The sequence below is a fragment of the Chiloscyllium plagiosum genome, unplaced genomic scaffold (genome assembly GCF_037043375.1).
Source record: "Chiloscyllium plagiosum isolate Xiang-an unplaced genomic scaffold, Cpla_swu_hap1 HiC_scaffold_30, whole genome shotgun sequence".
Lineage (NCBI taxonomy): Eukaryota > Metazoa > Chordata > Chondrichthyes > Orectolobiformes > Hemiscylliidae > Chiloscyllium > Chiloscyllium plagiosum.
The window spans coordinates 26290690-26316525 of NW_028270168.1; the positions used below are offsets into that span (position 1 = coordinate 26290690).

At 38.7% G+C, this 25836-nt stretch overlaps 1 long non-coding RNA gene across 2 annotated transcripts in view; it reads left to right on the top strand.

The window, feature by feature from the left end:
- The window catches only part of LOC122563646 (uncharacterized), a 50159-nt gene extending 33472 nt beyond the window's left edge, over window positions 1-16687 (top strand). For both annotated transcript variants that reach the window (XR_006315680.2, XR_015752151.1), the window contains exons 2-4: window positions 5296-5435; window positions 11982-12072; window positions 14715-16687. This is a non-coding gene — a long non-coding RNA (uncharacterized LOC122563646). The remainder of the gene's footprint in view (window positions 1-5295; window positions 5436-11981; window positions 12073-14714) is intronic.
- Window positions 16688-25836: the final 9149 nt, after the last annotated feature.

Sequence of the window (25836 nt, forward strand, 5' to 3'; positions counted from 1 at the left end):
AGGAAATGTCAGCCTTGCCACCTGTGTGCCCTGAGAAATGTTGGTTTATGGCTGCTTATGTTCACAGTGAATGGCAACTTTGACTGGGTGCATGGCTGGGGACAATGCTTGACTGGGTGCATGGCTGGGGACTAAAGATGGTTCCAGTGCAGGGATGCCAGGACTTCCCAAGATATCCCATCAGTAACAAGTATTTCTGACTACAACTAGTGAGAGAATTGGGTTGGCGTCTGATGAGAATGGTGCCAAAGGGGCATGCTATTTAATTCATGAACTGAGTTTTGGATGAAGAACAAAACTCAACAAAAAATACATTTAGCCAAAACATATAAAGATTCAGCCTGAGGTGTCTGTGAGCTTATAGAGGCAGTCAAGGTGGTAAGTAGCATTGAAAAAGCAAATCTGAGCCATCACTTCAAACTGAACTTGACAATAGGACAAAGAACTTTCAATTTAAACTATCAAAGATAAAGTTTGTTCTTTACACAAAAAGATGATCAATCCATTTCCTAGCAATATACAGAAGCAAAAGTCTGGCAATCATGTAATAAATAATTGAATATTATCACAGGAAGTATGGATGATTCTTCTGAAAGGATAAGTTAGGATATGTCAAGTTTTTTTTTGTTTTCAGGATGTGCATGATATCTAGTCTTTTAATGAAAGTATTTCACAGACCTGCTGTGCAGAAGCTACCATTAATTTCCTTGCAGAAGGTTGATCTGTGGAAATCTAGATCAGCATGTATTTTTGGGCAAAATAGCTGAATTATTATCATTTTTGAGCAGTAGTTTGCAGCTAGAAAAAATTCAAAAGTGAGAAATAGTTATAGCCTGATACTTTGGCCCTTATTGGAAGAGATTGTTACATTTAAATATAATTTAAAAATAAATTCAAAGTCTGAAACAAACACACAATTTTCAAAGGGCGGCACAGTGGCTCAGTGGTTAGCACTGCTACCTCACAGCGCCAGGGACCCGAGTTCAATTCCTGCCTCGGGCAACTGTCTGTGTGGAGTTTGCACGTTCTCTGCCCAGGTTTCCTCCGGGTGCTCCGGTTTCCTCCCACAGTCTAAAGATGTGCAGGTTAGGTGAATTGGCCATGCTAAATTGCTCGTAGTGTTAGGTGTAGGGGAATGGGTCTGGGTGGGTTGCTCTTCGGAGGGTCGGTGTGAGCTTGGTGGGCCGAAGGGCCTGTTTCCACACTTTGGGGAATCTAATCTAAAAAATAATCAACTAACTGAAGAAAATTCTTTCTCATATTCTTATCCACTTCGATCACATACTTCATTCTCATGGGTTTCTTTTAGATGTCATATGTTAAATGACTGAGCAAGGACATGAATAAACAAAAATATTATACCAACTTAATAGGCTAGCTCCTGATCATGGCTATGAAAGGGGGCAGCGACTTGCAATGGAGAATTCCCTACAGAAGAGAGGTAAAATCAACAGGCTTGAGGCTAGACTTTAATATTTAACCAGGTAAAAACAATGACTGCAGATGCTGGAAACCAGATTCTGGATTAGTGGTGCTGGAAGAGCACAGCAGTTCAGGCAGCATCCAAGGAGCAGCGAAATCTGGCTCCAGAGTACTATAAGTAGAAAATTGGAAGTTGAATATGGATATGGATAAGGGATGAAGGTGGCAAAGCAAAACACGTTAATGTAAGTGATCAGCTGTCATCTCACATTGCATTATGCAACAGGTTAGAGGCCGAAATAGAATATATACATTCTGGGTCCTTAACTTTAGCAGAAATATATTCCAGCTAATATATTTAGTGCTTGCCTGTATTTTATGCTTGTATTTTAATTATTGTTTGGCTTTCTGCTGTTTAACTGTGGAATATCAAACTACTTAAAAAGCAATGACCTCAGAATTAGACGATTCATGGTGACTGGGTTCAATCGGAGACCTTATAAATGTGGTTAATTCCTGTTTGAAAAGACATGATGCTTTGCCAGTCTCAATCTAGTTCCTTGCTTGAATCCAAAGGACAGCACTGCTATCAATTTGCAAATCTAAGGATGGTTAACAAGTGGCATCCTGGTCACTAAGAGTACTCTGCTGAGATTGAGTTTGGTACACTATGTAGAAGAAGCTTCAGTCTCTTAAACCAGAATTTCAATTAAACCAGAATTGTGAAATACTCCATTCTCCAACATTAGCTTCCATCATCTTGATATGAAAACAATCACAAGTTGTCTAAGTACTTTTGCGACAAAGGAGGGCAAGATCTCCATCTAATTATTTCCTGACTACATTTTGTATTAGCTACTCAGTTTAAATAGCATGTTGGTTTCAGCAACATCCTGCAGAGGGCATCCCTACTTCAGGTTTGAGGATAACTCACAGCAGTGAAACATTTATGCATAGTTTTAGGTATTTCAAATAACCAATCACTTCAAGATAATTTAATATACAAAATTTCTGAACCACATATAATATGATATACATAACACTGTTCTCTAAATAAAATCAGTTCTGATGACAGCTTTAAATATTCCTTCGTTTGTGAAAAATGTTATGATAGTAAATGATTTTTGAATTAACTTATTTTCAAAGGTGAAATGGATCATGTAATGGATTGAGGTATACTAACTGAAGCTAATTCTTTTATACCTGAAACTCTTTACCATGCAATAATTCATGTTAAATGTATCTCTATTCATATGTAATTGCATTGGAATGACTGTGCCTTAAAAGGACTTACTGAAAGTATGGCACCTGGTTCCAATGTCAAGATTGTATGAGGAACTATTGGGGATAATCAATAATATAGTGCTGCCAGTAGTGAGCTGTGCTGGAAGGGACTGTAGGTAGGGACAGGACTACAATACTGTTCTGTAACCTATGGCTGTCTTTATATCTGAACTGATGAATTTACTCATGTATGCCAGAATCATTTGGTCAAGTCATTGTTGCAAGGATTGTTGTAGAATTTCAGAAAATAAACAAAGCTTAAGTGTTGGTTGCTTTTTCTATTTGGGAACATGTTTCCCAATTCAGCTGATTATTTCTGAGTGGAATTTTCTCAACCCTTGAAATTTTGTTGTAAGCTTAAAGGAAAACCAATATTTTAACCTATTTGCTTTAGGAACAGTGAATGATATAAGCCTTAATTTTGATACAGAGCCTGACTTGTGTTTGGATTTAACAGTGCACTATTAGTGTATGCCTGACCTTTAGGGTCTTGACCTACTATCATTTCCAGAAATAACTTTCTTTATCACCAACATTGCCCCCATTAATAGTAGGTGGGGGCAAAGAGGTATTGCACTGTTACAAGCAAAGATTTTTCCCACGGAATCATAGAATTTTACAGTACAGAATGAGGCCATGCAACCCATTGTGTCTGTAACTGTTCCTGAAAGAGCCCCCAGCTAGTCCTATCCTTTAGCCCTAACTTCGTTATTCTCTAAATTCATCACTTTCAAATATATATCCAGCTTTCTTTTGTAACCTCCCATTGCATCCATGTCTGCCACTCTTCCAGGCAGTGCATTTCAAATCCTGACAATTTTCTGAATGAAGAAGTTTCCCTTCATCTCCATCCTAGTTCTCTTGCTGACAAACTTGATATTGCAATCCCTAGTTACTGATATACAAATGAGGAAAAAGAACATCCTTCTTTACTTTGTCAGAATAGTCCATAATTTTGAACATCTCCAAGGACATTAAGCCCAATTTTTCTCATCTTTCCTTGTATCTAAAACTCTCATTCCTGGTTTCATTCTAGTAAATCTACTTTGCATTCTCTTCATCCTTCCTTAAATAAGATGCCCAGAACTGAATACAATACTCCAAAAGTGGTCTCACCAATGATTTGTAGCGAGGTAGCATCACTTTCTTGTTTTTATATTCTATGCCTCTATTTGTAAACGCAAGGATCCCATATAAGCTTTCCTAAAAATTGTGTCAACTTGCCTGGCCACTTTCTGAGAATTATACATGTGAACCCTGAGGTCCTTCTGCTTTTGTTCACCCCTTAGGGTTGTACCATTGAGTCTCTCCATGTTTCTTCTACAAAAAATGCATTACCTCACATTTGTCTGCCCATTTGGCCAACTTGCTAATGTCCCCTCTGAAGTCGCTCAGCATGATCCTTACAATTCACTATTCCCTATTCTCCCTAACTTAATTTAGAGATTTTGCCCTCAACACCCATCTCCAACGGTGATAGTGATAGAGAATCACTGTCACTTTCCTCAACCAGTTGTGTGGGCAACAAGAAGCTGATTTTCTGATGGAAAATTAAGATTAGAACTTGCTGACCTATAATGATTTGGTTGAAGACCTTCATCTGGCACTAGCTGGCATGAGAGAGAGCACAAATTGAACTTGTCTGGATTTTTAATAAAATCGATTTTCACTTGTGCTCAACCCTTTTTAACTCAGGAAAATGTTCATTTTTTGGTCAACTGGTTAGCAGATCAAGCTGTGGTATATATTCTACATTCCTGAAGAAGGGCTTATGCCCGAAACGTCGATTCTCCTGCTCCTCGGATGCTGCCTGGCCTGCTGTGTTTTTCCAGCACCACATTTTTCAACTCTGGTTAGCAGATCAGCTCACTGTGTGTGGCTGGAGGCTGTTACAAATGTGAATTCCTATTGTGCTATTCAGCATGCCTTAGTTATGATTTAAACATTTTAATAGCCTCACTAAATCCCTTAAAGTAGGAGATAACCAGAGATCAATGACCGGGGCACAGAATTAAGGCAAAGGACAGAAGGTTTAGAGGAGATGTGAGGAAAAACCTTCCCACCCAGAGGGCAGTGGGAATCTGGAACTCACCATCTGTAAGGGTGGTAGAGGTAGAAACCCTCAGAACATTTAAGAAGTAGTTAGATGTGCATTGCAATGCCCAGGCATGCAAGGCTATTGGTCAAGTGCTGGAAAATGGGATTAGAATAGCTACATGGTTGTTTTTGATTGACATAGATATGATGTACCAAAGGTTTTGTATTTGTGCTGTAGATCTCTATGACTCTATGCACTCACAGCCTATATTAATGTTATGCACTAAACATAGATATTACCTAGAATTTCTGTCACATACAGTTGTACAGTATTTTATTTTCTGCGTGGCTCTTACTGTAGCAGCAACTGTACTTTCAATGCACGGAGTATTGAATCTTTAATACGTTCCTCTGTGATAAACCTTCATATCTCCAATCTCTAGATAATAACTGTATAATGATGCATATTGTCACACTGACTATGTGTGAGTATGTGCTGACATATGGCAAAATCTGTATTTCTTCTGCTATTTTTTTCTTTTCTATTTGCAGGGAAAACAATAGTTGAAAAGATAGAGAGAACCACCAAGGAACAAACCACATCCTCCATCCTCATACCCGATTGGCAAGTCGATCCTGAAGACCTTAAAGGATCAGTGATTAGGGAAGTAGGAAGCCTGACCACAGTGCAGGTATGAAATGATCATGCACTCTCTTTTGCACATTCTACATATATACTCCAGGCACTGGAGAAACATGTGGAAGGTGGATAAAGATAGCATCTTACTATACCAAACTGAGAGATTCTCATTATAGATTTGAACCACACCACGTTACTGCTTGTGTTGTAGATTGCTGACTGTTTGATTCCATTGCATCATTGGCCTGTTGTTGAAGTTTGTTATGGTAATGTTGTGATGGTTTATAGAAACTTAAAAAGTAGAAGCATCTGTAGGTCATTTAACCCTTTGAGCCTGGTCCACCTTTCAATAGAATTGAGGCTGATTGTGTAGTTCAATATGATATTCCTATTTTCTCCCAAACCTATTGATGTCTTTAAAATATTAAAAAAAACTATTGCTTTCTAACTACCTCCTTACTGCTGCCATCACTGACCCTGGACTATTTGCTGCAACCTTGCTTGGAAGTGCACAGCATTTCAGAGTACTCCAGAATTTGATAGAACTCTCCAACAGGTTGTCCTGAGTTTTGAAGATTGTTACATTTTTCCCTGTAGTTGTATTCTTGGGCCTTCTCCCACTCCTCTCTCCATGAGGTAAAACTTTTCACTCCATTTGTTTTCTTGTATTCCCTTCACTCAACATTAATTCACTGGCTGCATAACCAAGAGCAAGGCAGCGACAAAGACCCTTAAAATAAGGTTGAGAAGAGGACTAAATCTTACCAAAAATTGATTAACTTTGTGGAATTTCATGGATGATATTACTCTGTGGGCTGTAGCTAATTATCTAACCTTATTCTCCATTGCCTGCCCCATAGCAATGCACTGTGTCTCGACAGTGCCCACTCACATTACTGTGCATTTGCCAGTGATGGGGATATTTGGTGCTGTCAAGACCACTTGGATTTTGGGTGCCATTTAAAATGTAGCTGTACAGAGGTTGTGTGCTGTCAGCCTGGAGCTGTCCTTCCTGGCTCCTGTGCCTGAGAAAGGGAAAGTTAACTTTCTGCTCCTGTGACAGGGATTTAAGGTTCTGGTAGAGGATGGTGCAGAGGAGGGCCAGCCTCTTTCCTCAGGACTGCCAGAGGAGAACACTGCAGTGGATCCTGACAGCCTGAGCTAACGTTGAAAGCTTGGTCAGTGCATTGATCACAGTCCAGAAAAGCACTCAGCAGTGCTGCAAGAAATGTTATGACTTTATGGACCTGTACGAAGGTAATTGTCACCTTCTTCTCTCGGTTACTTCGCACTCACTCTATCTCTGCTATTGCATTAGCTCCCAGCAAGGCTCATGGTCTACCACTCTCACTATTGCATACAGCATCTCCCCTCACTTACTCTCACTGACAAAATCTCCACGGACCAATAACCCTGCATACCCTTTGCATTGTTTATTCTCTCACTTGGGACACTTCATGACCTTCCCTCCACCTGCTGCAGCATTAACAGCCTTGCCACCCACTTCCATCTCACTAAACTCTTCCTTTTGTCTCATTCCAGAACAAATCGTCCCACAGTGTGGGGTCAAGATCTGTGTTGGGGTGACTCATATATATTTCTTCACCCTCGAGAAGGTCAGGATCTTTGCTCTAGCGGGAGACGAAAGGGCTGCTCATTTGGTGATGCCGAGACCTTTATCCTCTGGCAACCAAATAAGAATTGTGGTAAAATACTATGCTGCTGTCCCACCACAACCACTTAACATTGCCAAACTTCAACCCTTGCTTCAAAATCTATTTATGATCTATGCTTGCACTTGTAGGCACCGGTGTCATCTGCACAGTCTCTGTCCTGAAGAAAGTAGATATCATGGCCTTCTCTATCTCTAAGGACAAAGCCATGAATCCTTCAGCAGCAATACCAGCAAGCTTGCCTACTGCACCCCTCACCAGCTCAGATACTGTCAACTCATTCGTTAGACTACAGTCAAGAGCACATTCAGGTGAGCATGTCACTGGGACACCTCCACAGCTGGCTGAGGCAGAAATGCTCCAGGTTGCTGGCACAAAGAAAACTATGAGAGAACAGACATCTGCTTAGTCCCTGGCAGGGGAGAACGCCATGGTGTTGGGGACTGCTGTCCAAGATGGAAACCCGAAGGAGTAAACGGAGAACTGATGCTGCCAAGTTCTTGCTCTTACTTTCATATTGGGAATTGTTGCTATTTTATTTCTGCTTGACACCTGGGAAAATGGGAAACTGCTTATCAAAGAGTTGAGGTAAGGTACTAATGCTATAGAAGTGGATGCAAATAAGCCTCTCATCACCACACGCGAGATTCTTGTCTCACGGTTCAAAATTTAGTTGCAGAATCGGACTTTTATTCTTAATGTTGAGAACCTAATTTCTTCAAATTTTAGAAATATTTTACCAACTAATGCATTGTTGCCCACATCATTCAGGGGCTGGGAAGATTCTGCCCATTGTTTCTATGTTAAAATTCCTAGAGAAGTTACATTGTGCATTCTGTAGCAAGTCAGCTGGTTCTGAATGCAGATTTAGAACCAAAACTTTTGCAGTCAGATTTTGATCTTATCAGTTTACCATTATTCCCAAACCAAAGACCCCTACCAAGTAAATGTGAAAGATCCATGGCATTATTTCAATGAAAGGAAGGGGAATTCTGCTATTCTGGTCAATGTTTATGGCTCAATCAACATCATTAAAATAAATCAGACAATCGGGTCATTATCACATTAATTTTTGAGGGAATTCTTTGAGTGAAAATTAGCTGCTACATTTCTCACATTACAAAATAACTCCACTTCAAAAGTAGTGAGTTGGCTGTAAAGTATTTTGGGACAGCAAGGGGGTTGTGAAAAGGTGCTGAATTGCAAGTTTTTCCTTTTGTTTTTCAACCAACAGCACTACATTCCAACCATAGTAGCAGAGGCCAATAATAAAATCTTTTACAACAAAACAAAGAACTGCGGATGGTGGAGATCTGAAAAAAAGAGTTCTGATGAAGTCACCACATACGAAAGATTAACTCTGCTTTCTCTTCACACAGGCTGCTAGACCCGCTGAGTTCTGCCACAATTGCTGTTTTCTTTGGAGTGAAATCTTTTCCCTCTTATAAATTGGACCCTCCAGCACTATAGCACATTGTCAATACTTACTGGTTTATCAGCCTTGGTTCTTATGCTTAGGTCTCTGAACGGGGACTGAAATTTATAAACTTTGACTCAGAGGCAATAGTATGCCTGACTAAATGAGAACTAAAGTAAGCTCACAGTAATTTTATTGACATCAAGTTGATGGTTTTTAAGTTTCTGCAAGATAAAATCAGTGTTTTAGTACATTGTTATGATTTTTAACATAATTACCACTTTTGTTAACACATTTAATAACGCAAACTAATTTTTATTTCCATTCTATTGATTCCATCCTTTTCTCTGGCCATTGCCTCTGGTGAACCAGGCTATCGGGACTTATGTATTCCACTTGACTGATGGATGAACTCACTCCATATATTCTGCATCATCAAGACCTCCTACTTCCACTTCTGATACATTGATAACCTTGCTGTCTTCCTCAGCTCATCTGTCACTAAAACCTGAAAGAATTTTTGTTTAAGTTACATTCGTTACATTGAATCTAATGACGTCGAACACAGTCTTTGGATGGAGACAGAGAATTAAACACTTGCTTTTGTTGGGGCAAATATATAATTTGCATCTCCCAAGAGTCCTAGTAACTGTGCTTGACTAGTAATGTAGTTGTATTTTTCATTGTTTTGGAATATACCATCTTGTTAACTAAGACAAGTGGTTGTTCTGTTTAGACTGAACACTGGTCTATCTTCTACCACTGATAATTAGACAGGCCCCAGAATCAATACAGATAAAAGAAGACTGGGGATTGTGAACTAACTCAAACAACTCTTACGCTGTACCACATACTGACAGAATGGCAGTGCCATAGAGTGCTATTGCTGACAATCAAGACAAAAAATACAAAGCCTGTCTTTGCAACCTCTAGATTTGGCTATTTGAATGTTCTCCTGGCGGGCCTCCCATCTTCTAATATTCATAAACATCAATCAAACAAAAACTGTGCTGCCTGTTCTCTAACACATAGTAAGCAGTGGGTGGCACGGTGGCACAGTGGTTAGCACTGCTGCCTCACAGCGCCTGAGACCTGAGTTCAATTCCCGCCTCAGGCGACTGACTGTGTGGAGTTTGCACATTCTCCCCGTGTCTGCGTGGATTTCCTCCGGGCGCTCCGGTTTCCTCCCACAGTCCAAAGATGTGCAGGTCAGGTGAATTGTCCATGCTAAATTGCCTATAGTGTTAGGTAAGGGGTAAATATAGGGGTATGGGTGGGTTGCGCGTTGGCGGGTCAGTGTGGACTTGTTGGGCCTGTTTCCACACTGTAATGTAATGTAATCTAATCTAAAAAAAATGTCATGTTCACCCATCACCCATGTGCTTACTAACCTATATTGGCTCCTGGTCTGCCAGTGCTGTGATTTTGAAAGTCTTATTCTTGCTTTCAAATTCCTCATCCCTGCCTATCTTGGTAACATCTTTCTGTTCTCCAACACTATGAGATTTCTGGACTTCTCCAATTCTGATTTCTTGAATGTTTCTAGTTTAATCACTGTATAAATGTGTTATATTAGTATTCAGCCATTGAGTCCCTAAGGTCCATAATTCACTTGCATAACCTCTCCACCTCCCTATATCTCCTCCCTCGATGTTCCTTAAAACTCATCTCCTTGGTTATCTGTCCCAGTGATTTGCTCCTGTGCCTCTATGCCAAATTCTCCTGGATGTTATTGTGATATGCTGGCAAGATTGGATCAAACAGGATGGAAGTGGCCTCAAGGAGAATGTACTCTGGCACAGACCAGTTGAACTGTGCTATTTGTTCTATGAAATTCTATGAACCCCACATGTGTAATATGTTCTCAGATTGGTCTCAGTTCTCAGTTACCTGTCAACTTACCTGGAATCATGAGGAAGTTTGATCGCCATCATTTTGCAGCAATTTGCCTTTGATACTGCCCACTCACTAACTTTTTTTAAACCACTATTGTGTGTTCTTGTCTCTTGCTAATATTGCAACAAGTTGACCTTGATCCACTTTTTCAATCATAGAATAACTTGAAAGAAATAATATCTGATCTCCCCACAGTGTTGAACAGGATACCTTGGTGTAGATCAATGCTAAGATAACTCTAGACTGGTTATCTGTACAACACCTGTGCACCTGTTGTCTGACTAGGCAACTTTGAACTGAAGCAACTATTTCTTTCAAATGTGGGTTTGATCTTTGGGACCTGACTCCCCCTTAATCAGTCAAGTGCTGAACCTCTCACAAATGAGTCAGTGCACAAGTAAGTCTTCAAAGCAAGTTTGGCTCAGCAGGTATCATTTAAAAAAAAGATTTTCACACTATTTTTAGAACATGAAATGTTTTTCTGCAAGCATATATACTTCAGGGCAACAAGACGTATTGACAGAGTAGTTAGTATTGTGTATGGGATCCTGGACTTCATAAACAGAGACACTGAGCACAAAAGTACAAAGATATGCAGAATCTTTATAAGTTCTAGTTCGACCACAGTGAGAGGATTGCCTCCAATTCTGGTGACCACATTTTAGAATGAATGTGAGAGTCCTTAAGAAGGTGCAGAGGAAATTTAACACAATGGTTTGAGCGTTGGTGGATTTTAGCTATAAGGTGACATTAGAGAACTGAGATTGTTCTCCTTGTAACAAAGAAGATGATGGGGAATTTGGTGAGGTTCTGACAGATTTAGATAAGGCAGGCAAAAGCTTGTCCCATTATCTTATGATCTAAGGACCAGCAGACACCAATTTAAGGTTTTGGGCAAATGGTGCAGGGGTATGTTAATATTTTTATGCAGCATGATAATGATTTTCATGTCACTGTTGATGAAAGTGAGGAATTGGAGAATATCAATGATTTCAAAAAGAAATTAAGTGGAAACTTGTGGGAAATAAATTTGTAGCGCAATGGGGGTAAAGTGGGGCAAGGGATTGACTAGATTGTTCTATAAAGAGCCTGCATGCATATAATTGGCCAAATGACCTCCTTCTGTGCTGTAATGGCTCAAAGGCAATCAATGTTTAAGGTAGACAGTAGGATATAATTTAAAACAGAATTGCATAATTATTTGGGAAAAAAGAATATAAAAAGACATACAAGAAAATAACAGGGAAGTACGTGAACTGTGACATTAATCAAATGCAAATAGTTATACTTCTAAATATATCTGCATTTCAAAGCCATTCAGTATGGAAATGATAACATAAAGGGAAATAATCTGAGCGAAAAATCTAATCAATTTACTAGTGTCTGAATTCCATTGGTGTGTTAATATGTGAGTACACATGTGCAATGTAATTTATATAATTCAAACTACTTTTAAGCAAAGTACCAATCCATATATTAAATGTATAATTATATGCTGTGCTAATAGTTTCTACCCAAAAGTATTTGATAAAGTAAATATTATTGTAACTCTTAACATACCTCAAATTAGTTTAGACATTGAGGTAGATTTTAACTTTTATGTTTGTTTTAGTGCTGGCAGGTGACCCAATCAACTTTGAGGGTGGTGCCTAGTTGTGGGTGCTAAACTGCCACCCTGAACCTACCTGCTGGCCCTGGGCCAGGTATGATCTTACTGAAGTGTAAATTGTTGCCGTTTTATACACATGTTAATTGAAAGACTCAGGTGTAAGTGTGGTGTTCTTTGTGGCAGATGCAAGACTTTTATCATATGTTTAGATAGATGTAAGAGGAAATTATTTGAATTGTGTGCTTCTGTTGCCAAACCTTACCAACTCACAATACATATAAGGACATCACAAACACTCATGACTTCCTAATCTATGTTTCTGACAATCAATGAATTTTGTAAAATAATCTTTTACGGTACTTACTTCAGTTCTTAGTAATCTGCTACAACCAGCTTACATATGTTTGTGTTAATTTAGTAATGCCACATCTTTTATTATCACCTTTAGTACTTCCTACAACTTCAGCTTGCCACTGCCATTGTGCTCAGAACATGATAAAATAAATAATACAATCAATCAGCCTTACAGTTAAAACATGTTATGCCAGTTTAGCAAAAATGCATCTCAATGCATCAAAAATGCCTTCCTGATCAACGTGCCTAAAACGTGGGCTCTCCTGCTCCTCGGATGCTGCCTGACCTGCTGTGCTTTTTCAGTGCCACACTTTTCAACGCTGACTCTCAAGCATATGCAGTCCTCACTTTACCTCAAAAATGCATCTTAGACAACTTTACTTCAATTAATGTGCATATTTTTTCATCGTTTTGTGCAATGTCTAATATTTTGAAGACCAAAATAGAATGCTGATGTTTTAAGTAAAATGTCTAATCTCTTACACAATGTACATGGAGAAATTATATTGTATTCTATTTTTGAAAAATTAATCAAGTCAGCCTGTCATGGTCATAATGGTGATACTTTCCTCAACCTCCTGTAATGGAATAAATTGCATTTAATTGAAACTGGGACAAACAATATCTATTTCAGTGATAGTCATGTGGATGGGCTGATGACTCCTGGGATTAAGGTGAAAAAATTTTCCTCCCATCCCCATTCCAAACATGAAATATTAATGCAATAATTTATTCGAAAGAGTTTAAGCTAGTATCTAATGCAGGTGTCTGAATTGCTATGTAATCTGATGCTCATATTAATTACTAATATGAATTGATATTCATTGACAAGACTTGATAATATTGAGGTTTTAATGGATTTTTGCCTATCCTGATCAAGACTAATTTCCTGACTTTAAAGATAATACAATTCAAATTGCTTTCTCATCATCTTTACTAATCAGGGAATCTCACAGCATGGAAGGAGGTCACCTGTCCTATTGTGCCCACCTAGATTTCTGAAAGAGCTGGACGTAGCATTCAGTATAAATTCAATGGTAAAGAACTATAGCATAGAACATAGAAAAGTACAGCACAGAACAAGCCCTTCAGCCCATGATAGCAGTTAGAGAGCAATAGATCATTTTGAGCCAGTGAGCTATACAAAATAATTTAACAAAGAAAAGGTAATTCTGATGAATTGTTATCAAACTGAAATATTAACTATGATTCTTTCCCTGCAAATGCTGCTAGATTTGTTGCATTTTTCAGACTTTGTATATATCAGAAAAATATATCAATATTATCAAGTGTCCCAACAGTGACCCCTGGGGAATTCTACTACACATATTCCTCCAGTCTCAAAACAACCGATCAACCACTGCTCTGTTCCTTGTGACTCAGCCAAATTCTCCCCATGCTGCTTTTGTTCCTTTTACTCCACAAACTATAGTTTACTCATTGGTCTATTGGACAGTACTGTATCAAATTCCTTCGGAAGTCCATGCACACCACAACAACAGCATAGCTCTCGAGAATTGTCTCTGCTATCTTTTCAAAAAGCTCCAGCAAGTTAGTTAAAAATAAATTTCCCTCCGCAATCCACGCTACTTTTTCTTAATTAGCCCTCTTTGTCCATGAGACTATTATTCCCCCAGTTAAGCTGATTGCCTGTCGTTACTGGATCTTTGTAGAACCTAAGTCTAAAATGCTAAATATGAACTGTTACAGAGAATACCAGTTAAGCTTTGGTAGGTCTCACAGGTATTGCATTGAGGACTTCTCTTGTCTGAAGTATTTTTCATTTTTTTAAATGTTTGAAACCTTTTTTCTATGAAAACATTAAGTATACGAAGGCTTCATTACTAAACTGAATCGAATTTGTAGCCTAGACTTTGTAGACAGCAAAGAAATGAATATTCATCACTGGCTTTGAAGGAAGCTACCCACAAATCACTAGTGAGCCCTAAAATGGCCCTCCCCTCTCCTGACGGTAGTTTAAATAAAGTGCCAAGTAAAGGGGATTTCTCAGCATGCTGCAGGATTGAGGGGGAAGCTGCCAATCATGTTAAAATATTGTTACAGGCAGCAAACTAGGAAGCTTAAAGCACTTTGGCCTTCCCTTTTAATTTAGTTTTTTTTGATAATGATGTAAATTATTATGGTTGGATTTAAACAGAAACTAAAATATCAATATAAACAAGGAACAACTATTTCAAGAGTCTTTACAGTGAGACTAACTGTGCAAAAATGGAAACTCTCAGCAATTCATTGGTTGTATTCTAGGGGATCTCAACACTGCACTTGCTTGAGGACCTTAGAATCAATAACTGTAACTTCTGTATTTCTGTGCAGTCCTGTTCATGTATAAATCCCTGAGGTAAGGTTTTATGCTCTCCACAGATAGTTTTGCGGAGGGATGAGGAGGAGGTTTCCTAAAATACCATGGGCATCTTTTCCAGTGAACCTGTCTTGGACATAAATCACAAAACACTGTAGCAATCTGCCTTGGTCCAACCACATTGACGCGACGGTCAAGAAAACAGAAGAATGCCTCTACTTCCCCAGGAGGCTAAGAAAATTCAGCATGTCCATAAAGACTCTTACCAGTTTTTATTGATGCACTATTGAAAGCATTCTATCGGGATGTATCATGGCTTGGTATGGCAACTGCTTTACCCAGGACCATAACAAACTATGGAAAGTTGTAAACAGGCCAGTCCACCACTTCCATCCATTGACTCCACCTATACTTCTCACTGCCTCAAGAAAGCAGCCAACATAATCAAAGACCCTATCCTACTCAGTTTATAATCTCGTTCAACTTTGTCCATCAGGCAGAAGATACAAAAGCTGAAACATACATACAAACAGATTTGAGAACACCTTCTTCCTTGTTGTTATTAGACTTTGGAATGGACCTCTCATATTTTTTAATTTAATGTTAATCTTGTTCTTTGTGCACCTTCTGTGCAGCTGTAACATTGTATTTTTTGCTCTGTTCTATTACAGTACTACACTTTCTATGGTATGATCTGCCTGTACTGCATGCAAAACAAAACTTTTCACTGTACCTAGGTACAGGTGACAATAATAAATCAAATCAAATCAAATCAAACCCTGGTTCTCTGAATGATACTCACTATGAGCGAGGCAGCAGAGCTACACAAGGTTATCCTTCATAGATAATAGCATCCGGGTCAGAATCAAGCAATTAAGCAACACAGGAAAGGAACTGCTTTGTCAAACTGTCACTCTGTGCCACAGAGGCATTCTGTCCTCAAAACTGTCATCCCTCTGCACCTGGCTGAACAGATGTGAAAAACAAGTGAAATGAAAGGAAATCTATTTCTGTGAAATATTAGACAGTATTGTTCAAGCCCCAGCCGAGATGTTGATGAAAGTTGGGATTTCATTTCTGACGATCCACTGGACACATTTGAAGTTGCTGGCAGAGAGCCACTATGCGAGCACGATTCAGCTTTGCTTCAGATTCCCAAACTGTTTCTTCTTCTGCCAATTTCTGCCACACTCTATAGGAATAAACAAGATCCAACATAATTCAGAATATCAGGTTTTACAATCTGAAATAAGTAGTACACAATACTTGGATAATCCTACACTATGCAGTTACTTTAATATTCTGTATTTTTCTGAGTAATTTTGTGGGAATTCCCTCCTTCCCACTCTTTCATGTTTCTGACATTTTATTTATTATTGTGCCAGCTAAGTAAAGAATGACGGTGTTGTCTTGCAAAATAACTGTTCAGATTGCCTTATTAGATTTTATTGTATCACAGATGTCATTAAGATAATAATTATTTTCCGATGCTTGCACATGTGCTATGGAAGATTAGAGTTTTGAAATAAGGGAAGTGAAATATCCGTGACAAGGAATTAAGAGCACAGTTTTGATTGGGAAATAAAGCAGTGCAATAGAAGGTTCTCTGCTTGTCTGCTTGTTTCATCAGCTGCTTCATGCTTAACATTCCCATCTGAAAAGCTGTCATAGAGTCATAGTTATAGAGTCATAAAAGAAAAAGACCCTTCAATCCAACCAGTCCATGCTGAACATAATCTCAAACTAAACTAGTCCCACCTGCCTGCTCCTGGCCTATATCCCTTCAAACATGTGTACTCATTTGCTTACAGTTGTAACTGTGTCCTCATCCATCATTTCCTCAGGAAGTTCATTTCGCATGCGAACCACCCTCTGTGTAAACATTTCCCCTTAATGTCTTTTTAAAATCTCTCTCCTCTCACTGGAACTCAGCATAATTTTATTTCATCTTGTACCCATCCTTCCCCCCCAGAATTTATGTCTCTCCATCCTTTCAAAACTTTCCATCACTAATACTTGTAAGTTTCTGCTTTCTCTCCCTGCAGAAGAAATTGAAGAAGTCCAGGGAGACGCAGGGGACCAGGGCTAGCACTCTGGCAACTACCACCCTGGCTGCTGTGGAGGGTAGTGTGATGAACATCAGCAGAGTGGCAGAGTTCATGGACGTGGGAGTAGAACTGGAAGCCTCCCCGAGACCTCGGACAAGGGTGTACCTCAAGGCCCAATTAACCAGGGCCCAGGGGCTGGGGGGATGGTGGGGCGTTGATCCTAGTTCATATACTTATCTATCAAATTGTGACACTCACTCAAGTTGAATTAGTGTCATCAGTAACCAAAGTATCATCATCTGCACAATGATAACTTTGAAACCTTCTCCTTGCCAGTTTTAATACAGATCCTTCCGTGTTCTGTGACAGTGATGGAGAGTTCCCATGAAGGGTGTGATATTGACGAAGAGAAATATTCTGGAACAGAAAAAATGTGAGGCATTCTACCAGCATTTGCAGATGCATTGCACATCATGAGAGGGAGATCCACCTCCAGCATAGTTTTGAGCTGATGTCCTCTCCTGTGGAAAGAGGGCCACCCATGCTGACCATCACATGCAGCAAGTATCAAAGTGCATGCAGACCCTCATCCAATGGCTTATGCATTCAAACTACTTTTATCCCTTCTCGGTCAGAGTCCCACATGCTAACATGTATTTCAATGGCCAGTTCTAAGTCTGCTCCTGAAGAGAACTCAAAAATCCATAGGCTATTTGTCAATAGCACCTCAGCCAACAATGCAAGGAAACAATTGGCTTTCCTCTAGCTTTGTTAAAGACATGGGTATAGAGGTAATAGGAAAAGGAAGAGAACAAGTTTGAACTTCACAATGGGAGTCACCTAGGTGTTTACTGTAATGTCACATTGTCAGTTTTATTGTTAATATTTATTAACTACAGATTTGATTTAAAGCTTCCACTGTTCAATCAACTCTATTGTTTCTTCTTGCAAGCCAAGTAGATATCAGCCTTGAGGAAAATGGTCTAATCTGAGTAGAAATCTAGCAATGGGGTTCTGTCACATGGAAGGATTGTTGACTATTGAATAGTTTGTGTTTGGAAGAGATGGGAATATTGGCAGGAAACTTCACTTTTGCTGTGCCATCTGACTTCACAGCCTCAGATTAATTGAACTGTGTCTGTGTAAGTCTGATATGGGTATGTCTGGTAAACAATTGAAGGAAACCTTACCATGCCAGGTTCTTCATCTTGTTATATATCTTCTTTGTCTGAAGAAGATACAGAGCCAATATAACCTTCATCTTCCTGCAGCTTCAGTCTTCCCTGCAGCATTATGTTGTGATATATGTAGCAGACCATTATCATTTGGGATACTCTGGCTGGTATATACTGCTATACTATATTGGTGTACAGACAGATTTCAGGCACCTGAAGTATGTCTTCAGCACTCCAGTGACCACTTGATGATTTATCTTAATATGTTTCTAGTTGTACATTTTCTGTCCACTAGTTTAGGTTTCCTCATAGGTGTCATCAGTTACATACCTAGAGGATATCCCTTAACTCCAAGGAATTATCCACTGACTTTGTTTGGTGGTGCAAAGGTCAGTGGGATGTGACTCGTGCAGAATAAGCATGGCTGCTTACAGGATATTTCACACAGACATGAATAAAAACCTTCCAGTCGTCACATATAAGGTAAATATTGATTTAATAGAACTCCTTTCAAGGAGCAAGACGGTTGATTGATCTGAGGGAGCCTTGATTGTCACGTGGCTGCAGCCCATGACTTTCAGTACTAGTGAGAATCCAGCCATTGCAGTCCAGTAAGTGATGGTCCTGAGAAAGGTGACATTGGTCACTTGGGGAACATACTTGTGCAGATTGGAAGATCTTACAGCTGCCATTAGTAATCCTGGGAGGATCCAGAGCTAGAGTAATTGAGAGTAATGTTGACTTTGTAAGGTGGGGTGTGCCTGGAAGAGTTCTTGTTTCAGGAAGCTGAAGGTGTCAGTATAACCTACTAACAAAGCCTGAGACTCTTGACAGACTCTAGTACTGAGTTCTGTTTAGAAAACCTGAATCTCCGTTGTTATGGCTATTCCTCTGAACTGGAACTCTGTTTTCATCCACTATGTCCTTGTAGAGTTGTTAAGCAGACAACAGCTATTGCTCTGGTGTTCCTGTTGCTCCATATCAGAGACCCAAGGGAGAGTTGCATAGGATGATTCCATACTGCATGAGAAAGCTGATAGTAGGAATGCGTAGGTCAAAGGAAAAAAAAATGTCCACGGTAGAAGAAATGATGGAAATCATATTTGAAGCAGAGAAGGAGCAGTCTTAGAACAAATCCTGAGAGAAAAACACACTCACTTAGATAAGAAAGCAACTGTTGTAATTCAACAATTAAAGATTTTCCACCCTGTCCATTTCACAGCCCCATTAATCCCTGCTGTGCTCTTGTATCAGTTTTACCTAGGATACTGCAATCCATTTTATACTATCATGGCATAATTGTAAACTCTGATAAAACTAACTTTATATGAAATAATACACTTTCCCAGTAAAGCACCATGTAAACATATCTCTAAACGAGTTGGAGCCAGGAGATAGCGAAATGTTATACTTCACAGTACAGATGTTCACTAAGTTATACCATTATACACAGATGCTACATTGTTGCTGAGGTGCTTTGTTATGAATGACGTTTAGATCAGGCCATGATCAGATTTGGGATAAAAATAGGAATTCTGTCCACCTCCCATGGGGAGACTGTGACTTATTTAATAAAGCATCTGCTGGTGTGCATAAAATTTGGATGAATGTGTTCATTTTGCTAAATAAGCAATGAAGTATTAATAAAGTGGTCAAATGAGAATAGCAGCAACATCCAATCATGCCTTCTATAACCTAAACTATAGACAGAAGAATGGGATTTCATTTAAATGAAATGTTGAACATTGTGACTAGATCTTTCCTAAGCTGAAGTCTTAGACTGTGGGGATCAATTGGTATACTGCTCCCAATCCATACTCTGCAATGTGAATCCTGAATATATCAAGAAGAGCATTTTAAAAATCTGATATCAATAGTGGGTTTCTAAGTTAACTCATTTAATTGGAATTGTGAAATTCAATCATCAATAGTCTAACTTTTATTGCAATAACAGATATTATCAGCAAAACCCTCACTACAATATGCTGTCCTTGTACTCAAAGACATTTTCCAGTTCAATAAACTCATTGACATAGTTTGTTTAGTGGATTATAAAAACTGCAAAGTAGATGAGATCAGCCTTTCAAGTATGCACACTAATGTGATTTTTCAGAGACCCAAGAGTGATACCAAGCATGTGTGAGAATGCACATTATATCACACACACATGAACATATTCTTAGATTGATGTTACCAGATGTGGGAATTTGAGATCATTGTTACCATGCTCAGTGGTCAAAAATCATTTGGAATTGCTTATACAAATGTAAAGTGATTATGCACTTAAACGATCAGTGCAGAAACAGCTGACGTAAAATGTTCTGGATTTAATCAAATTGCCATTTTCCTACTCCTCCAAATTTACATGCCCCAACAGAAAATGTATTCCTTCATTTTAAAGTAAAACGGAATCTGCTTCTATTAGCTACTGCCTGTCGCTACACTGTGATTCCCACCACCACTTAAAAGGAAAGAACATTCAAAATACTTATCCTTTGAGAAATCAACCACATTTCCATGTAAGTAGACAGTTTCAAACTGATGAAGAGTCATTGGACTCAAAATATAACTCTGCCTTCTTCCTATAGATGCTGAGTTTCATCAGCTATTTTTGCTTTTTAGACTACTTACATTGTGGAAACAGGCCCTTTGGCCCAACAAGTCCACACTGACCTGTCAAAGCACAACCCACCCAGACCCATTCCCCTACATCTAACACTACGGGCAATTTAGCATGGCCAATTCACCTGACCTGCACATTTTTTGGATTGTGGGAGGAAACCAGAGTACCCAGAGGAAACCCACGCAGACACGGGGAGAATGTGCAAACTCCACACAGAGAGTCACCTGAGGCGGGAATTGAACCCAGGTCTCTGGCGCTGTGAGGCAGCAGTGCTAACCACTGTGCCACTGTGCCGCCCATTTGTTTCAGATTTCCTTCACCTGCAGTTTTTCGTTTTATTTTCAGCCTGTCGCACATGCTTTGCCATTTAATATGATTATGGCTGATGAAACAGTTCAATGCTTTGAAGATAATGAACACCAAGGGACAGAAAACATTGGTGGGTGTTATCTGTAGGCACCCAAACATCAGTGGAGGCATTAAACAGGAAATTAGAAGCACATACGACTTTTCTACGCATACATTGGACAAACCAAGCAAGCAATTATACTGTGGAGGAAGATATTCTGGAATGTATACACGGTGTTTTTTTAAGACCAAATTGTTGAGGAACCAATTAGAGAGGAGATTATCCCAGACTGACTAATATGCAACATGAAAGGGTTAAATAACAGCCTTATTGGTGGGGCTCCATTAGGGAAGACAAAGCATAAAATGATACAATTGTTCATGCAGGTGAAGAGTGAAGAAGTTGAATCCAAAACTAGGGTCCTGAATCCAAGGGAAAATGTTTATGTCTATAGTGGTGTACTTCAGGATTCAATGCTTGAGACCCAGCTATTCACAATATATAAATACTTGCATAAGGGAACATGTTGCAATATTTCCACGTCTGCTGACAACACAAAATTAAGTGGAATTGTGATTTGTGAGGAAAATGCAGGGAGGCTTCAGGGTGATCTAGGCAAGTTGAGTGTGCAGGCAAACACATGGCACATGCAGTTAAATGTAGATAAGTAAGAAGTGATATACTTCTGTGTGAAAAATAGAAAGGCTGAATATTATTTAAATGTTGATATATTGGGAAATGTGGATGTGCAAAGGGATGTAGGTGTTCTTCTATACCAGTTGATGAAGGTAACTGGCAGGTACAGCAAGCAATGAGGAATGGAAATGGTATATTGGCATTCATTGTAAGAGGATTTGAGTTTAGAAGTAGGGAAACCTTACTGCAGTTATACAGAGCCTTGGTGAGATTGCACCTTGAATATTGTATGCAGTTTGTGTCTTCCTTCTGAGGGAAGGATGTATTAGTCATTACGGGAGTACAGCAAATGTTCATTTGGCCGATACTAGGGATGGCAAGACTGAGGTTGTATGAGGAGAGATTAGTTTGACTGGTCCTGTATTCACTACAGATTGAAATGCTTAAAATTCAAACAGGGTGAGACAGATTAGATACAAGATGGATATTTCTCCTGATTGGGAGTGTGTAACCAGGGGATACAGTCTCAAGAAGCAAGGTATGAATGAGATAAGATGCTGGAATCTGTACTGAAAAACTATAAGTGCTGGTGATCACAATGCATCAGGCAGCATCCATGGAGAGAGAGCAAGCTAACGTTTTGAGTCTAGATGACTCTTCATCTAATAATTATCAGCTTGCTTAATTGAAATAAAGGCTTTCATCAAAATCATATGACTTAAGATAAATGACTCAACAAGTTACCTGGTGAGTTCATTGCTTTTTATTGTTGATGGAGTTTTTATGACCCATGGAAAAAATAGGTAGCCAAAAGCCATAAATATGTTAAGTTCTGAAGGAAAGATCCACACCAGCAGAAGGGCAGTTTTGTTTGAGGAAGTCTTCAGATCATCAGAGCTAGAATGTCTCAAAGTAGTCAAAGTCAAAGAAAAGTCAGTAGGTTAGCCTGTCTGCATGTCTTGGGGAGAGTGAAAGAGATTCCAGTGCAGTGAATGTGCAGAACGTTATGACAAGGAAATGCTTATGATTGACAGTTCTGAAAGTATTTTAAAGATAGAAGTGATACTTCATTAATTGAGGTAAAGGGCTTTTTTTTGCTTTTTATGATAAGATCTTTCCAAATTGTCATTTGATTTTTTTCTTTTCTATTGTTAAAAATATATTGACCACCTTGTGTGAATGCGTTCAATGATTCACCACCACGCTATGCAAATTTAAAAAAAAACCTAAAGTCTATCAAATCAAGTTCACTCTGGAATCTGACTTTTCCTGTGTGAACATCAACTGGGATCATGACAATACTTAAATTTATTAAAAATTTAAACTTGCTTGGAGACTCTGAAAGTTTAGCTTTCTGCCTGGAAAAGGTAATATTTATAATCTAGAGGACTTTTTATTTACTGTTGCTGTATGCTTAGCAGGAAATAGAGTAAGCAGCATTTACTTCAAATGTACATGTAAAGATATATATTTCAGATCTAAAGATAATCTAATCGGGAAATGAATCAGTCTTTATTAAATTACAGGAGGATCAAACTAAACTTATCTACATTGAGGTGAATATTTTGTACCTGAGCTAATTTGTATCGTGTAAACAAGCAATGAGTTTATTTTTGAATTACCTCATCTGTGAATTTCCTATGTTTGATGTGCATTAAAATTAAAAAAAGAACAAATGGCTCCTGTTGCTCTTTCAGCATAGATCTGATGGAGTGAATGAAGATAATCATTCTATGATTCTACAATGTGATCTGTGACATGTAAAATCCCATTTAATCTGGTAGTTTCTCCATTTTATTGTGCAATTCTTAAAATTGTTCTTAAAAAAATTGCAGTTTGAGAAACTAATGATCCTCCGTGTTTATCTCAAGTTTCACTCTATTTCATTGAAAAGATTAAAGTAATGATTTCGTGAATGACTTAATGTTTCTGGTAATATAGATGAGCAAAGAATTTCTCATTTTAGTATCTCAGGCCAACATTTCAAAGCAGTTGCTATATTCTAGGTTTTAATCTTTGAATTGAACCAATGTGGCTGAGACGTAATCTCCAAATAAAAAGAGAGATCAGTATACTCATCAGTTGAAGACAGCACAAGTTCTCACTGATGGTTAGTGAGTATTTATTGTACCCACAATTAAAAGCAACTTGGAGCTGTCTGTGTGGATGTGCTCCCCAGTAATTAAATCTTCTGGTTATAGTGGGATTAGCAGAGTCAGTACATGCAATAATAAACTGTGAGAGTCTGGCGTAGTTACTGGAATGGTACAGTGATTCCTTTGTACTCATTCACAGGATGTGGACATTGCTAGCTAGGCCAGCATTTATTGCTCATCCTTAGTTGCCCTGGAGAAGTGGTGCTGAGCTGCCTTCTTTCATCATTGCAGGCCTTGAACTGTGCTTACATCCATTGTGCTTTAGGGAGGGAATTCTAGGATTTACACCCAGAAACACTGAAGAAACACTGATATAATTCCAAGTCTGGCTGTTGTGAGAATTGGAGGAGAACTTGCAGGCTGTGATGTTCTCATATTCATCACCCCTTGTCCTTGTAGATAAAAGTGAATGCAGGTTTAGGAGATGCTGCGAACGAGCCTTGGTGTGTTACTAAAGTGCAACTTTTAGATAGTACGCATTGCTACTGCTGTGCATCAATGGTCAGGGGAGTGAATGTTGAAGGTGGGGCCAATGGTGCTAATCAAGAAGGTCTTTAATAGTTGGATGATGTCAAGCTTCTAGAGTATTGTTGGAGAAGCACCTATCCAGCAAGGGCTGAATACTACATCACATTCCTGATTTGTGCCTTCTAAATGGTGGTCAGGCACTGAGAGAGAGGACATGGGTTACTCATTTTAGTGACAATACCACTTCACAACTATCTCCCTGACCCTTAGCTAATATGTTGAGGAGTAGATAAAGCCAGTCCAGCATTCCTGAATGTTCACATTCTTGAAATCCTACATGTATGGAATTAGTTACCTTTAACAGAAAGCTCTACATCAAATAAATGAAACAATGACTACAGCTAGCTTCATGATTCAGCATAGTGATTTCATCCTATATTTTGCACATTACTCCTTCTACGTTGAACTGACAAGTAATTTATTGCATACACACTAGTTGTGTAGTGGTATTGTCACTAGAATGAGTAACTTACGTCCTGTATACTGTCATATTGAACTATTGCTAAAGCTCCTGCCCCTCTTTCCATGCTGTTCTTGGATATTCCAATATTGTTAAAAAGAGAATGGAATTTTTTATAACCATTGCATACATCGAACATGGCTTCAATTCACCATTGGAACATTTTAGTTTATTCCAGGGCAGAACATCCATGATAATTAGTATTACCACTTCAACTCTTGAGATTGAAAGGTATTGAATTCTATCTGGGAACAAGTTAACTAACTTAGACTGTATCCTGCAGTACACAAGTGACTACAATTCAGAAGTACTTCATCTGCTGTAGAGCATTTTGAGATGTCATGAGGTCATGAAAGGTGCTGTATGAATGCAAGCCTTTACTTTTTATTCTTTTACATCTTTTGAGGAGAGGCTTTAACAACTATTCCTTCAAATGGTTGTTAGCAAGATTCAAGTTTCTTTGGTCTGAATATGATATGTCTGATTCAAAGGGATGTGTTAACCAAAGGTATTATTCTTATACCTGACTCTAGGTGAAATGCTGGTTTATAAAGGGCTAGTGTCCAAAGACACCTGGGGGTTCGGCACTTTAAAAAAATATAGTTGACAATTGCTCAATTTGTGAAAGTCTGTAGAGTGAAATGTTTAGTACCTGCTTCAATCACTGGACATGATTGTCTTATTTACTATCAATTACAATCCTTCAGTTTAGACACATAATCATTGCAAAGGAAAGGGAAAGAAAGCAGAGTAATGTATTTAAAGAAAAATTAACCTGGTTACCGCCTTGCTCTGTAGAAAATGAGAAACTGCTGATAGCAAAAATCAATCTCGTTAGGACAAAAAATTAGTTCTTGGCTGGGTTTGAATTTCAACTAAATGGGAAACCCGAAAAATACAGATGCTAATCCTGTTAAATCAGATTATTCATCACACAGCTGAAATAATTTTTTAGTTAATTATATTATCTCTTTTGAAAAGAGAAGCTGACTGCAGGACCACTATGTGCAAAACTAGCTTCCTACAGTATGAAATCCACTTGTGAAATATCCAAAATATCATCATGAATACTTCACAACTTTATATTCTAATGGTATGCTATTTAAGGTTGTCGTGTCTCACATTATTTTACTGGAAGCCATGGTAGCTGTGACTCAGAGGCTGGCTGTCATTCAAAATTGTTTGACATGGTTAGAATACACTTGGCTA